Here is a 15344-nt window from a genome sequence, read left to right as displayed (position 1 = left end):
GTAAAATGATAATCCCTGAATGAAAATCCAGTTTTTGTTATGTGTGCTCATATTTAAAGACAATATTCAATGTATTAAGCAGTTTTTTAACAATGTAGTAAAGTTTCCTTTTTAGATTTAGCAGTAAAGGGCACTATACATAAAACACCTATCATTAAGCAGCCTGGCAAAAATAGGAATAAAATAAATTATAGTAATTATTAATATTAACAAAAGTATTACAGCTAATTTTTGTCATATTCTTTTGTCTTCAAAACAGTTATTAGTGCCTGTAACTAAAATAAAGATTAGACTATGATGTTTCCATAAATTTCCTATTCTTGTCTATGTCTACATTTCTTCCTAATAAGGTAAGCTTGTTTCCTAAAAACCAGACTTAACCCTGAATTTCTGCCTAACCTTATAGACAATGTATTAATATAGTTACAGCATTTTTTTTCTTGTTTGGCCCTATATTATGAAGTTCAAATTATTTACACTATATATTTTCCTTGTTGTTAATATGCCAAATAATGATATGCTAAAATTAACATTTTGCTTAAATTGGTGAACTATACACTATATAAATATAAATGTGAGTTATGAGCATTTAATTATATGTAACTATCTGATTTGAATTTAATCTAAAATTAAAGTATAAACATTATTTTCATGATTAGACTTTCAGATGGAATTGTTAAATACATTTCTAAAACTAACGTTTTTGACATAATCCCTAGTAGTCCTACAATAGTATAGCTATGGAAGCATAGCATAAGTGAAAGAAACATTGGTTTTGAAGTCAAAGTGAATAGGGACCCTTGCCATAGTTCCAAAGAATCTGAGCTGAGTGGAGTACGACATGGGCCCTGGGGACATAAAAGCAGAATTGTCTTATGCATCCTGTGAATAAACATTGTAACTGCTAAGAGGCTTTGAACATTTAGCTTAATTTTGGTAAAATTACAATTATAGACACCTATTCTACTTATTGTGTGGATCACATTAGATAATAGATGGGGAATGCCTTAAAAATTGCAAAGTGTTGGGCGAATATTGGCCATTATTTGAATATCTTCCATGTAATTTAAACTGTTTTTAGATTTCTGGGTTTTTTTTTTAAGTCATCTGTCTTTGATGACAGTAGGAAACACAATGTTGAAATGTTAAGCCATAATTTTAAAAGGGCCCCCAAGTACAGTAAAATCCTGACAACTATAAGAGAGAAGACAGACAGAAAATCTCAGGCAGAGTTGGCAGGACACAGAGTTCCTAAAAGTAAATATAAACCTCCAAAGTCAAAATCAATAACCTATTGCTTAAATCAAATAGAATGGATAGGTTGGGTGGTATCTGAAGCTCTTGAGCTTCCATTTCACCATGGAAGGGGAGGCAAGACTGAATGAGGAAATGTAACAATGTGGCATCTTTTCCAGAAATAATCCATTGGCCTGTCAGTGTGGTGGAGGAACTCTCAGTGTATACTGGTTCTACAACTGTCCATTTTCATCCAGCAAAATAAAGATATATGTGCACGTGCACGTGCACACACGCGTGTGCACACGCACGCGCACACGCACGCGCACACGCACACACACCCCTTTTGTCATATTGATTTTTTGTTCTCGTGAGCTATGGAGACTTCCAAGATGCCAGTTGAAATAAAATACCAGCTACTAAAAGCCAAAACACTGAGCAGAGGTATTAGTTACCATGTACTACATGGAGATAGGTGTCATAGTTTGAGTTCAGGCAAGTTACAGAATATTAGCAAAAACTCAACAATTCTCAGAAGAGGAAAACACATTACAGCATGGTTACAGTGTCTAATGTTCAACTAAAGTTTATTAGGCATACAAAATATTTACAAAAAAGAGATTAAAGCTGTCAATAGAAATTCATTTGAAGTGGGACTGGGAGTTAAATATAACAGTTATAAAATTCAAAATAGTGCTACAAATATTTTCAAAAAATTAAACCTTTTTCAAATAATTAAAGAATAAACATCATATTAATGAGTAAATATATAGTGATATCAATAAATAAATGAAAATAAAAAACTGAAAATTCTATATCTAAAAATTATAACTAAAAGAAAAACCTGATGATAAACTCAACAGCAGATTTTAAATGGCATGTAAAAAATTAGTGTGCTTGCAAATAGATCTATAAAAATTATTCCCTCTGATGCATAGAAAGGAAGCAAATATAGAAGAAAATAAAAACGTTTTGCAACAATATCAAGTGGTACAGCACACATGTAATTAGAGTCCGAGAAGGAGAGGACTGAAATAAATAAGAGAAAAAAAATTTAAATAAATAACAGAATAGAAATTTCTAAATTTGTTGATAAACATCAACTTACAAATGCAAGAATCTTTGTGAAACTCAGGTAGAAGGAAAACAGAGAAAATCATACTCAGGCACATCAAATTCAAACTAACGAAAACCAAAAATAATCAGAAAATTAGAAAGCAGCAAAGAAAAATGACGTATTACATAGAGAGTAAACAATATGATTAGCATCTGACTTTCATCAGAAACAATGTAGGATAGAAGATAGTGGAATGATATATTAAAACGCTGAAAGAAAAAAAGCCTATAATTCAAGATACCTATAGTCTGAGAAATTATTCTAAAGCTAAAATACTTAACTAAAGCTAAAATTATTTTTGATTAAAATAATTGCTATTAAATAGTGTAGAATTGCACTGTGTAAAATGCTATAGAAAGTCCTTCCAACTAAGGAAAACTGCATCATATGGTAATCCAGACATATAGGAAATAATAAAGAGCAACAGAAAGGATATGTATGATATATGAGTTATTTTATATATACAGACACATACTTTTTTATTGACTTCTTACAAAATATATGCATATTTAAAGTGAAATTTATACTACTATACTCTTGGGATTATATTGTATATAGATGAAAACATTCCAAAGAACAGAGGGAGAAACAGAACTAGACTGTTGAAAATTTTCCATATTGAACTGGAAGCAATTAAATACTAATTATGTAGAGTTTGGTAAGTTAAAGTTGCATGTTTAATACCTAGAGCAACCACTAGTGAAATAAAAAGACATATTAGAGTGTCAATACAAGATTTATAATGGTATACTGCAAAATATTTGGTTAGCACAAAAGAAAGCAGGAAAGAAGGGGAAGAAGAACAAAACAGAAATGAAACAAGTTTAAAAACATAGCAAAATGACAGACTTGAAGCCCACACTATAAATAATTTTATTAAATGTGAATTGACTAAACACACAAAAGAAAAGTCAAAGAATGCCAAATTGGATTTAAAAGCAGAACTCTACTGCTGTCTAAAAGAGACACACATGAAATACAGAAACACTAGCAAGTTGAAAGAAAAAGCATAGAAAACAGTGTAAATTTAGAAGTAAGCATAAGAAACAGTTGTTATGTTAACATAAGACTAAAATTTTTAGCAAAGGAATATTTCTTTTTTTATTATTATACTTTAAGTTCTAGGTACAGGTGCACAACGTGCAGGTTTGTCACATAGGTATACATGTGCCATGTTGATTTGCTGCACCCATCATCTCGTCATTTACATTAGGTATTTCTCCTAATGCTATCCCTCCCCCAGCCCCCCACACCCTGATAGGCCCCGGTGTGTGATGTTCCCCGCCCTGTGTCCATGTGTTCTCATTGTTCAACTCCCACCTATAAGTGAGAACAAGTGGTGTTTGGTTTTCTGTCCTTGTGATAGTTTGCTTAGAATGATGGTTTCCAGCTTCATCCATGTCCCTGCAAAGGACATGAACTCACCCTTTTTTATGGCTACATAGTATTCCTTGGTGTATATGTGCCACATTTTCTTAATCCAGTCTATCATTGATGGACATTTGGGTTGGTTCCAAGTCTTTGCTATTGTGAATAGTGCCAAAATAAACACACATGTGCATGTGTCTTTATAGCAGCATGATTTATAATCCTTTGGGTATATACCCAGTAATGGGATTGCTGGGTCAAATGGTATCTCTAGTTCTAGATCCTTGAGGAATTGCCACACTGTCTTCCACAATGGTTGAACTAATTTACTCTCCCACCAACAGCGTAAAAGCATTCCTATTTCTCCACATCCTCTCCAGCATCTGTTGTTTCCTGACTTTTTAATGATTGCCATTCTAACTGGCATGAGATGCTATCTCATTGTGGTTTCGATTTGCATTTCTCTGATGACCAGTGATGATGAGCATTCTTTCATATGACTGTTGGCTGCATAAATGTCTTCTATTGAGAAGTGTCTGTTCATATCTTTTGCCCACTTTTTGATGGGGTTGTTAGTTTTTTTCTTGTAAATTTGTTTAATTTCTTTGTAGATTCTGGATACTAGCCCTTTGTCAGATGGGTAGATTACAAAGATTTTCTCCCATTTTGTAGGTTGCGTGTTCACTCTGGTGATAGTTTCTTTTGCTGTGCAGAAGCTCTTTAGTTTAATTAGATCCATTTGTCAATTTTGGCTTTTGTTGCCATTGCTTTTGGTGTTTTAGTCATGAAGTCTTTGCCCATGCCTATGTCCTGAATGGTATTGCCTAAGTTTTTTTCTAGGATTTTTATGGTGTTAGGTCTTACATGTAAGTCTTTAATCCATCTTGAGTTAATTTTTGTATATGGTGTAAGGAAGGGATCCAGTTTCGGCTTTCCACATATGGCTAGCCAGTTTTCTCAGCACCATTTATCAAATAGGGAATCCTTTCCCCATTGCTTGTTTTTGTCAGGTTTGTCAAAGATCAGATGGTTGTAGATGTGTGGTGTTATTTCTGAGGCCTCTGTTCTGTTCCATTGGTCTATATATCTGTTTTGGTACCAGTATCATGCTGTTTTGGTTACTGTAGCCTTGTAGTATAGTTTGAAGTCAGGTAGCATGATGCCTCCAACTTTGTTCTTTTTGCTTAGAATTGTCTTGGCTATGCAGACTCTTTTTTGGTTCCATATGAACTTTAATTTTTTCCAATTCTGTGAAGAAAGTCTGTGGTAGCTTAATGGGGATAGCATTGAATGTATAAGTTACCTTGGGCAGTATGGCCATTTTCACGATATTGATTCTTCCTATCCATGAGCATGGAATGTTCTTCCATTTGTTTGTGTCCTCTTTTATTTCGTTGAGCAGTGGTTTGCAGTTCTCCTTGAAGAGTTCTTTCACATCCCTTGTAAGTTGTATTCCTAGGTATTTTATTATCTTTGTAGTAATTGTGAATGGGAGTTCACTCATGATTTGGCTCTCTCTTTGTCTATTATTGGTGTATAGGAATGCTTGTGATTTTTGCACATCGATTTTGTATCCTGAGACTTTGCTGAAATTGCTTATCAGCTTAAGGAGATTTTGGGCTGAGACGATGGGGTTTTCTAAATATACAATCATGTCATCTGCAAACAGAGACAATTTGACTTCCTCTTTTCCTAATTGAATACCCTTTATTTCTTTCTCTTGCCTGATTGCCCTAGCCAGAACTTCCAACACTATGTTGAATAGGAGTGGTGAGAGAGGGCATCCAGCAAAGGAATATTTCTACAGGATACATCAAACATATCATAAAGTTAAAAGGGTCAATACAACAAGAAGATACAACAGTTATAAATGTATATGCACCTAATAGCAAACCTCCCAAAACTGACAAAACTGAAAGGAGAAATAATTTTGACATTGTAGAAATGGTTGGATATTTAAAATATTTGTGTGTAGAAAGGAAAACTGGAATTAAGGTATTTTCAGTTAAAATGAATGTTTTGAACATTGCCAAAGTAGAATTGAGGGTATTTGGATTCTGGGGATGAAGGAGGCTATTAAGTGGTTCTGGGGTTTGTATCTGAATGAACAGAAGGATAATAATTCCAAAATGAGATTGGGAACAAAGTGTAGGCATTCTTTTCTAGAAAAGGATCAGTAAGGCATTTATGATACTAAAGTGTAGTGATCCAACTCTTTCTTTCTGGATATAGTATTCTCAGCACCCACTGGGACTTTCTGTTCTTTTTCTTTTGTTGTTGTTGTTGTTTTTTGTTTGTTTTTGAAATGGAGTCTCACGCTGTCACCTAAGCTGCAGTGCAGGGCACAATCTTGGCTTACTGCAACCTCCGCTTTTCAGGTTCAAGAGATTCTCCTCCCTCAGCCTCCTGAGTAGCTGGGATTACAGGTGCCCGCCACCGTGCCTGGCTAATTTTTTGTATTTTTAGTAGAGACGAGGTTTCACTATGTTGGCCAGGCTGGTCTCAAATGCTTGACCTCGTATCCACCCCTCTCGGCCTCCCACAGGGGACTCTCTGTTCTTTAGGGAAATCATTTAACTTCTGTTAGCTTTAGATGGCATTTCTATTTGAGACAGAAAAAGTGTGTGTGTGTGAAATTAACCAAAACCTTGACATCATAACATTGTCACAATAGTTGCTATATTGCAGTAAGGATAAAGACCTCACCTATGCAAATATAAATAGCACTCTTATTATTCAAATAACACGTACTACTCTATCCACATAGAATATTTGCTTAAGCTATACTGCTATCTTTTTTTAGAGCATGTTTTTCCTATAACCAAAGGCAGGCTCTATGTGTCTAAAGGTGCTCTGAGGTCATAGTTCAGGAGAGCATCATTTGTCCCAGGAAGGAAGTCAGTCCTAGTCAGTCCTGTTTTCCTTCCTCACCTTTTACTCCAGATTTAGCTGCTGTATAAAACAACTTGCTTCAGGTTTAGGCAAACCAGCTTAAGAGTAAGTAGGGGGAAAAATATTAGAGAAGTTTATAAAATATATTTTTACACAAAACTGGAGATTAAGCATTTGTAAAAACTACCACAATGCAAGGTAGTATGTGAGGATATCCTGATATTAGTGCTGAATCTTACCACAGTTGATAGGAATGAGGAAACATTCTTGCTTTCTACTGGAGCACACAGGGAAGACTTTAGGGTGAAAGTGACATTAAGTCGGCTCTTAAACATGTGACCCATCATGCTTAACCTCTCTTAAAAGTCCCCTCCTTTTTTTCTCTCCTTTCCTTTACGGCATCTCATGGGCCTTCTCTTTCCTCAGGTACGGGCTCCCTCATGGGCTTTCTGTTCTCTCTCTAAGCCTCATCAAAATGGGCTGCCAACTAAAAAGTTGAGAAAGTTGTAAGTAAACATTAGAACTAGAGCTATGATAGTTACGTTCTTTCCTGGATATTTGTAGTTTAACATGTAGGGAACACAATTAATACATACCCAGGGGTAGAATTTCAGGAATTTACAGTAGTAATAAAGGTAATTTCCAGGATAAGGCCCTTGTCAGCAGCTGGGAAATCAGCTCTGCCTATCGATTGTAAATGACCCGTAATCTATAGCTACATTCCAAAAGTATGAATCAGAAAAGTAACAGAATGGCAACTGAAACATGACCTTTTTTGGTTCATCTTTAAAAAGATCAGAAGAGAGTAGCACTTTATTATTGTGCAACATGCCAATGTCAGGGCAGAATCCAAAGAATTTTTAAGAGGATGTGAAGAAAATGACTAGAGAGAGCTTTCCTTGGATTGTGTCTTGAGCAAATGCTAGTCAGAGAAAAATATCACTTACATACCTTAGAGGGGTATAGAAATGTGAGTCAGGAACAGTTGATATTTGGACTGTTGAGAAACCTGAATATTAAATTGGAAGCCCTGCAGTGCACATGTCATTGCCAAATCATTGCTCAATTTTTCCTTGAAATACCCTCTTGCTTTAGTGAGGGAAATATTTTGATAAGTGCCCAGAATTTCTCTAGAAATTTTTGTACTGTTTCTCTGCCTGAGGCTGAAAAGATATGCCCTCTGGAATCTCCATAAATAAGGTTTCTGTTGGGATAGGGTTTTGTTTCACTTCGTTTTGTTTATAGGAAACTATTCTTTGAACACTTGGACTTCATTGCAGCGTTTGTTTTTCTGCATGCATGTAAATGCCTATGCCTAATGGTCAATTAATAAATCAAAAAGAACACCTAATTTCCTCCTGTTGAGGTAGGAGTTTCTACCAGAAGTATTGGCTGAAACATGTGGTTTTAAATTTTATTATGCATGAAAAACAAGGCACTCTTGGGTGGTCAGTACAATGTAGTAGTCACAATGGAAACCAGAACAACTTGAAAAGATCCTTGTGGAAAAAACTTTGTGTATGTTTAAAGGAAAAAATATGTAAAGACTCCTTTGGGGCAGTGAGCTTCTACATCGAAAATAAGTAAACTTAATGTAGCCTCAGAACGAGTTTTTAGTACTTTGGCTTGAAATGTAAGCAACAGCAACAAAAAATTGGTAGAAGAAAGCATAAATTGTCATTGAGCTAAATTTGTAAATCAGGAGAGGAAGTAGAATAACGTACCTGTTTTTAAAAACAAGAACGATGACGTGGGTAAAGATAATTATTCAAGCATAATTCTACCCAAATACAAAGACATGAAATCCACAGCCCCCTGTTGACCCGGTTGTTTCTCTGGGATTGAGTCTCTTGTGCTCACTGCTGAGTTAAAGAAGTCTCAACTCTGATTCCCCTTACCTCTGAAGTTCCTGAGAGAAATCAAAGTTGTGAATTACCCCAGAACTACTGAAGATACAACCTCTGATATGGTTTGGCTGGATCCCCACCCAAATCTCATCTTGAATTGTAGCTCCCATAATTCCCACGTATCGTGGGAGAGACCGGATGGGAGGTAATTGAATCATCGTGGGCAGGGGGTCCCATTCTGTTCTCTTGATAGTGAATGTCTCATGGGATCTGATGGTTCTATAAAGGGGAGTTTCCCTGCACACGCTCTCTTGCCTGCCACCATGTAAGATGTCCCTTTACCCTTCCTTCATCTTCTACCATGATTGTGAGACCTCCCCAGCCATGTGGAACTGTGAGTGAATCCATTAAACCTCTTGCCTTTATAAATTACCCAGTCTCAGGTATGTCTTCATTAACAGCATGAGAATGTGAGAATGGACTAATACAGCCTTTCAGCAGAGCTGTTGATAGCATATTGGTAAGTTCTACGGACTAGCTCAGGGAGGTCCCCAGGTTTCTGAAGCAGGACATAAATTATAAGTAATCACCATCTCCATGGTCGCTCTCATCTCTGTTCCATGAACACTCTGGCTAAAACAGTTGGAGACAAATTAAAGCTTGATTTGCTTTCCAAAAAAAAGGCTCAGAACAATATTGAGTTTTCAGACTCCTTAAGCATAGTTCTTTCTGAAGTTCTTTCTTTCTGTGAAATTTAATTGCTAGTTATTAAAATTCCACCAATGTACTCAGCTCAGGCCACGTTCTGTGGAAGGCTAGAAAGAGATGAAAGATGTGGTTCTCCTGTGTGCTTTCTTCTTTCTGACTGGAAAGGCCTTCTTGCTTGCCTGGTCCTTACCCAGCCTTCACTATTATTTCTTGATGAGGAAGATAATTCTCAAATCCTAATTTCTCCACTGGATGAATGAATGTTTGTGTCCTGTCCCCAAATTCATAAGTTGAAATCTTAACCCCCAATGTGATGGTATTATGAGGTGGGGCCTTTGGGAGATAATTAGTTCATAAGCATGCAGAGCTGGTGAATGAGATCAGTGCCCTTATAAAACAGACCCCAGAGAGCTAGCTCTGTCACCCTCTTTCTGCTGTGTGAGGATACAACCAGAAGACAGTCATCTGCAACCTGGAAGAGGATCCTCACCAGAACCCAACCATGCAGGCACCCTCATTTTGGATTCCAGTCTCCAGAACTCTGAGAAATGAATTCTGTTTTTTATAAGCCACCATCTATGGCACTTTGTCAGAGCAGCCCAAACTGATTCAGACATTCAAAAGCCTTCTCTTCTTTCTACTGTGCTCATCCTCATTTTCCTACCTGACTACAAATTTCTTGAGGTCTGGACCCATGTTACTCATCCCTGAAATCTCTGAAGTATCTGGCACTGGGCCTGGCACATATTAGGTACCAAATATTGATTGAATTTTACAGCCAAGTCCCAGATGCATAAAGCAGCAAGTAACAATAACATTTCAAAAAAATGGATAAGTAGGTGACAAAATGAGTGATCTATGCAAATATGTTGCAGGAATTCTTAGAAAAGAGAAACCCTTATGCAGGGCTGAGAAAAGCATCATGGAGAAGAAGGGGAATGAGATGGGCATTAATGGAAGACAGGAATTGAATACATATAAAAAAGGGGGAAGGAAATATAAATTTACAGGCAAAGGTGCTATCATTAAGAAAGTTTTTTTAGCAGAAATAATTAGGAATCATGAGAAAATTTCCTGGCTCAAGTGGCAAATTCAACCTAAGAAGAATAGGAAATAATGATAACACCTGATTTTTATGGAGCATTTTAAAACAGGTAAGTTATTCATCTGATCTGAGAAGTCTTTTTGAGTCCCTTAGAAAGTAAAAAATTCTATTTTACGTATGTCCTGTGACCTGCATAGCAAATCTATTCAATCACAACACCACCACAATTAACATTCTCTGTGTTCCAGGCACTATTCTAAGTTGTTTTCCATTCATTGGGCATTTGTTACAGATTATTTCCACTTTATAGTTTAGGAATTTGAGACACAGAGAAGTCAAAGTGTTTGTCTAAAATTGTACATATAGTACATAATGAAGATACAAATCTGGTCTCCCTGACACTATCAACAGCTCTTTCCAACTTTGCCTTCCTCTAGACAGCTATAATTGTTTCCTGGAGTTTCAAAGGATGTGTCAGAGGTTACTTGTAGCCAAAGAATAAACATGCTATATATTCCTGGAACATCTATTTTATCTCCCAAACTAATCTTTAAAAAATCACAGATATATTTTTAAAATATTAATTTTAATTAATAGAAATTAACCCAAACTCAGCCTTTAAGAAGACTTCAAGGATAATTAATTGCTCTTTAAGAAAAATTCAGGCTTTTGACAATAGCTAGCTATAATGGATGTTTTTGATGTTGACTATTCAGCATCCATGCTGTCTTTCCTTTGGAGCATCTAATTTACATCTCCCAGTTTCCTACCGCCTCCCGTTGTATGCAGTCTTAGAGTACCGAAAAACAAGGAGTCTTCCCTCAACTGGTCAAAAGGTAAGCATAAAGCCAAAGCTAAGCGAATCAGATTTTTTCTCTTCCAGGATTTTGAATCTTGAGCCTAAAGTCAGAAAAGATGGTTGAAATGGCATGCCTTCTACTTCTGATGGCTCACTGACTGATAAAAGCAACAGAGTTCTGTTGCCACTGAAACCCCTAGAGCTAGCTGCTTCCTGAACTTTCTTATGCTGGTTCTAGTGCTTTCCCTTCACTCTGTGATCTCACCCAGCAATTCTCAAAGAACTCCCTTTTCACTTACATTATCCAGAGTCTGTTTACATTGCTTGAAACTGAAGAACCTTGATGAATGCATCAGTTCTCCTAGTGCATCTAGAATGTAAGTTAATACAACAAACAAAGCACATTACATACAATGCAGTGTGTGTGTATGTGAGATACCTACATACAGATTAAAATAATAGCAAATAGGGGTTCAGATTAGGGAGAAGAAGTTGTCAGTCTGGTCTGGCAGGTCTTTTGCCTTTTTTCCAGTGCTTTAGACAGTAAAATTAATAAATATACCCAGGCACGTTTATCTTACCTTTCTTGGACCTGCTTGATAATTAACTCTTTTGTTGCATAGTCACATATCCATCCTGGATGCATATCTAGTTTCCTCCATAGAAAGTAATCCCTTGTCCTTAGGATCCATGACTCACTCCTCATTCACTCCTCCACACCAGCGGGCATAGTGCAGAGCACTGAGTGGTTCCTGAAGACAGTTTTGTTGCCTTGATTCATATAACCTCCACTTAAAATTGTAGAAACATATTTCTGAAAGAGACTTAAAGGTGATTTAATCTAGGCTTTATCAACAAAGAAATTAAAAGTTAGATTTAATAGTGATTGAATAGAAGACCTACAAAATTAGAGACAAACTGGTACTAAAAGTCCAGATAACTGACTTCAAATCCAAGTGAATGAATTTCCCATTCATTTCTCATGGCCACATTTCATCATCCAAGAGTCGAAATGCATTTGGCTTCATAGTAAGTGCTACCAACTTTTTGTTCTTGAGGGATAATTCTTACAAGCCCAGCATAAGGATAGGTCATTCTAATTCAATTCAACTGGAGTATAAATTCCAAAGGCAGAGTTTATGCCTTTCTCTTTTCTTTCTTCTTCACCTCTGGCTCACCTAGCAGTCTACCAGGAACATGTGGGACACAAATAAAACATCTGTTCAGCATACACATTATGGACTTAGATCTGCCACTTACAGGAGTGAGGAAGGACATGCTCTTTAGAATATAACGTACAAGGCTCAGAAGCTTCTTAAATGAGATGTCCTGGCTCTTTAAAGCAAGAGAATTGCAGGCAGTCTTTTGGCCTATTTGCCTCCCACATCATCTGAACATCTGGCAGCCACCTTCTCCCTTCCCCAAATCTCCATGTATGACTGGGAATACTGATGTCTGGGTATCAGTTCCCCCCGCAAGAAAGGCATTTTTGGGGCTGAACTTTGAAATTTCTAATTGAAAATCTCTGGATTAGGTGAAATTACATACAAATCCATTCAAGATTACCAAATTATTTAGCAAAGAATAATTTGGCCAATCAAAAGTATCACCCAAAGCACGTTCCTAATTAAAAAATTGAGTTCTTTCCATGCCTTGCTTTCAGGATGGAGCCATGTTTTTTAGAGAAACATATTTTAAAGATGTCTGACACGTATTTGATTAACACCTATAGCTAAGAGCCTTTATGTTTTTGGTTGTCTGGCTGAAGAAAAGGGTCATACAATTTCACCATGGAAAATTAAGATGGAGAGTTATCATCACTGTCTACAAATATGTCCTTTCCCTACAGCTAAAATTAGAAAGGCACCAAGTTCTTGCAGGACTGTTATTCATGAGGAAATTATCTTTTCCAGAAGAGAAAGAGTCATCCAAGGGAAATTATGACATTATAAACAGAGAGAGGAGCAAAAAAGAGCTTTTTAAAAAAAGTCAGAATGAGTGCCCTAGGCAGTGAAAGTTAAATGCTGTTATATGCTGTTCCAAGTAGACTCACTCAGCTATCGTGCTTACTACATAACACACTGGGCCATGATTTTAGGGACATTATTTAATTAATTCTCAGAATTACTCCATGAGTAGATATTGCTCTTATCCCCATTGTACACATAAGTAGGCTAAAATCATGCTAATGGAAAGTGATGAAACTAACTTTTAAACCTAGATCTTGTCTGACTTGTAAGGGAGTATTTTAATCCATATGCTTTGCTACCATACCCAACAGAAATAACAGCAGGCTCTAGAAATGATATACAGTGCAAAATGTATAGTCTGACATTAGATAGATTTTGATCTGGATTCTGTTTTTACTACTTATTAGCAAATGTGATATGGTACAATCTATTTAAATTTTCCAAACCTCTGTTTGCCCATCTGTAAACTAATGGTAATAAAACATAACATGGGCTGGGCACGGTGGCTCATGCCTATAATCCCAGCACTTTGGGAGGCTTAGTGGGGCAGATTGCCAGAGTCCTGGAGTTTGAGACCAGCCTGGGTAATATGGCAAAACCCTGTCTCTACTAAAAATACAAAAAATTATCCAGGAGTGGTGGCTTGTGCCTTTAGTCCCAGCTACTTGGGAGGCTGAGGTGGGAGAATTGCCTGAGCCTGGGAGATTGCAGTGGGCCATGATTGCTCCAGTCTGGGTGACCGAGAGAGACTGTCTCAATAATAATAACATCAACAACAACATGTAGTTTTGTTGCTAAGATTAAATGAGAATAGTAAAACTTCTGGCATATAGCACTTACTCAATGGCTTTGTTCACTGCCCTTGAGTAGTTCTTATTTTAAAACACACAGCAGCTTACAGTTTTATTCTAATCTGAAAATGTGAAGCAGAGGGACCTGCTGAGAATCCATGGAGGAAGAAAAAGACAAGGATATGGTCCTTGGACAGGCAGAGCTTTGCTGCCTCCTGCTTCCCATGAGCATGGGAAAGTGGACTTGCGCTGTTTGATATCCATGCTGGCTCCACTGTCATTTTATAATGAAACATGAAAGCAGCAGCTCCGAATCCTAATGGCAGGCATTAGTAGCATTGGAGGTGTGTGGAAAACAGGCATGTTTAGAGTCTGTTACCATATCAACAACAACACCAGCAGCAATAATAATAATAATAATAATAAATAGTTGTGAACCCCCTTACGCATGTGTTTAGTGGCTGCCAGGACAGGAAAGAAATCTTATTTTTGTAGTTCAGAGCATGGTGCAAATCAATATATTTGTGTGGGTATCACAGTGTCCGCACGTTTTTCTGACTCCACTCCCTTTTCTTTTCCTTTTTTTTTTTTTTTTTTTTGTAAGACGGAGTCTCACTTTGTTGCCAGGCTGGAGAGCAGTGGTGTGATCTCGGCTCACTGCAACCTTCGCCTCCTGGGTTCAAGCGATTCTTGTGCCTCAGCCTTCTGAGTAGCTGGGATTACAGGTACGCGCCACCACACCCAGCTAATTTTTGTATTTTTAGTAGAGATGGGGTTTCACCATGTTGACCAGGATGGTCTTGATCTCCCAGCCTCGTGATCCACCTGCCTCGGCCTTCCAAAGTGCTAGGATTACAGGCGTGAGCCACCGCACCCAGCCCCACTCCCTTTTCTTTCTGCTCCCCAGTGGTGCACTTCTTCCTCTAGGTTTCAGCTGACAATTGAATTGTTCCATGTAGTTTTCCTTTTGATGATGAAGTGGATGGAAGAGTGGGCCACAGATGCTTCAGGCCCTATGTGTATCCAGGAGTGACAGAAACTGGTTCTTCCTGGAATCTTCTGCATTAAGCAGCTTCAAGACACAGCTTGCCCGTCATAACATCCCTAATTCTTCATTATGTCAACAAGACCCCCAGGTCTATTATTTCACTTATTAAAGAGTGACAAGATGGTTCTTTTTGTTTGACCTAGCTTGGTGTGGGTCACGGCCTCAGGAAGAGGGTAGAGAAACTCCCTGAAATATGAGGAATAGAAAATACAATTTGTCACCACCCATTTGTATATAATTTTATAGTTTACGAAGGAATTTTACAATCTGAAAATGAATTCCCTGAAAACACAGACCTCATAAAATGTCTATTGAAAATAGAGAAATGGAAATAGATAGTGGTAATAAAATGTACAACTTTGTTTTTATAACTTTTCATTAAACCACTTGTGCTGTTTTATGCATTTTTAAAAAATCATTGTATGTCATGAAATTAAGACAGTTGTATACTACTTGGTTATCTGCTACATTTCTCAAAATTAAAAATAAAAATTGTATATATCTTTGACTAATCATCAGAGAA

The 15344-nt window shown here is 37.0% G+C and overlaps 1 long non-coding RNA gene across 1 annotated transcript in view; it reads right to left on the bottom strand.

Moving 5' to 3' along the window:
* Positions 1–15344, bottom strand: part of LOC129060087 (uncharacterized) — a 54325-nt gene that overhangs the window by 12970 nt on the left and 26011 nt on the right. Inside the window, exons 2-3 of the long non-coding RNA XR_008526492.2 lie at positions 11594–11836; positions 11312–11382 (exon numbers count right to left, since the gene is read on the bottom strand). This is a non-coding gene — a long non-coding RNA (uncharacterized LOC129060087). The remainder of the gene's footprint in view (positions 1–11311; positions 11383–11593; positions 11837–15344) is intronic.

The sequence above is a fragment of the Pongo abelii genome, chromosome 5 (genome assembly GCF_028885655.2).
Source record: "Pongo abelii isolate AG06213 chromosome 5, NHGRI_mPonAbe1-v2.0_pri, whole genome shotgun sequence".
Lineage (NCBI taxonomy): Eukaryota > Metazoa > Chordata > Mammalia > Primates > Hominidae > Pongo > Pongo abelii.
This window is presented reverse-complemented; position numbering and strand designations above follow the sequence as displayed.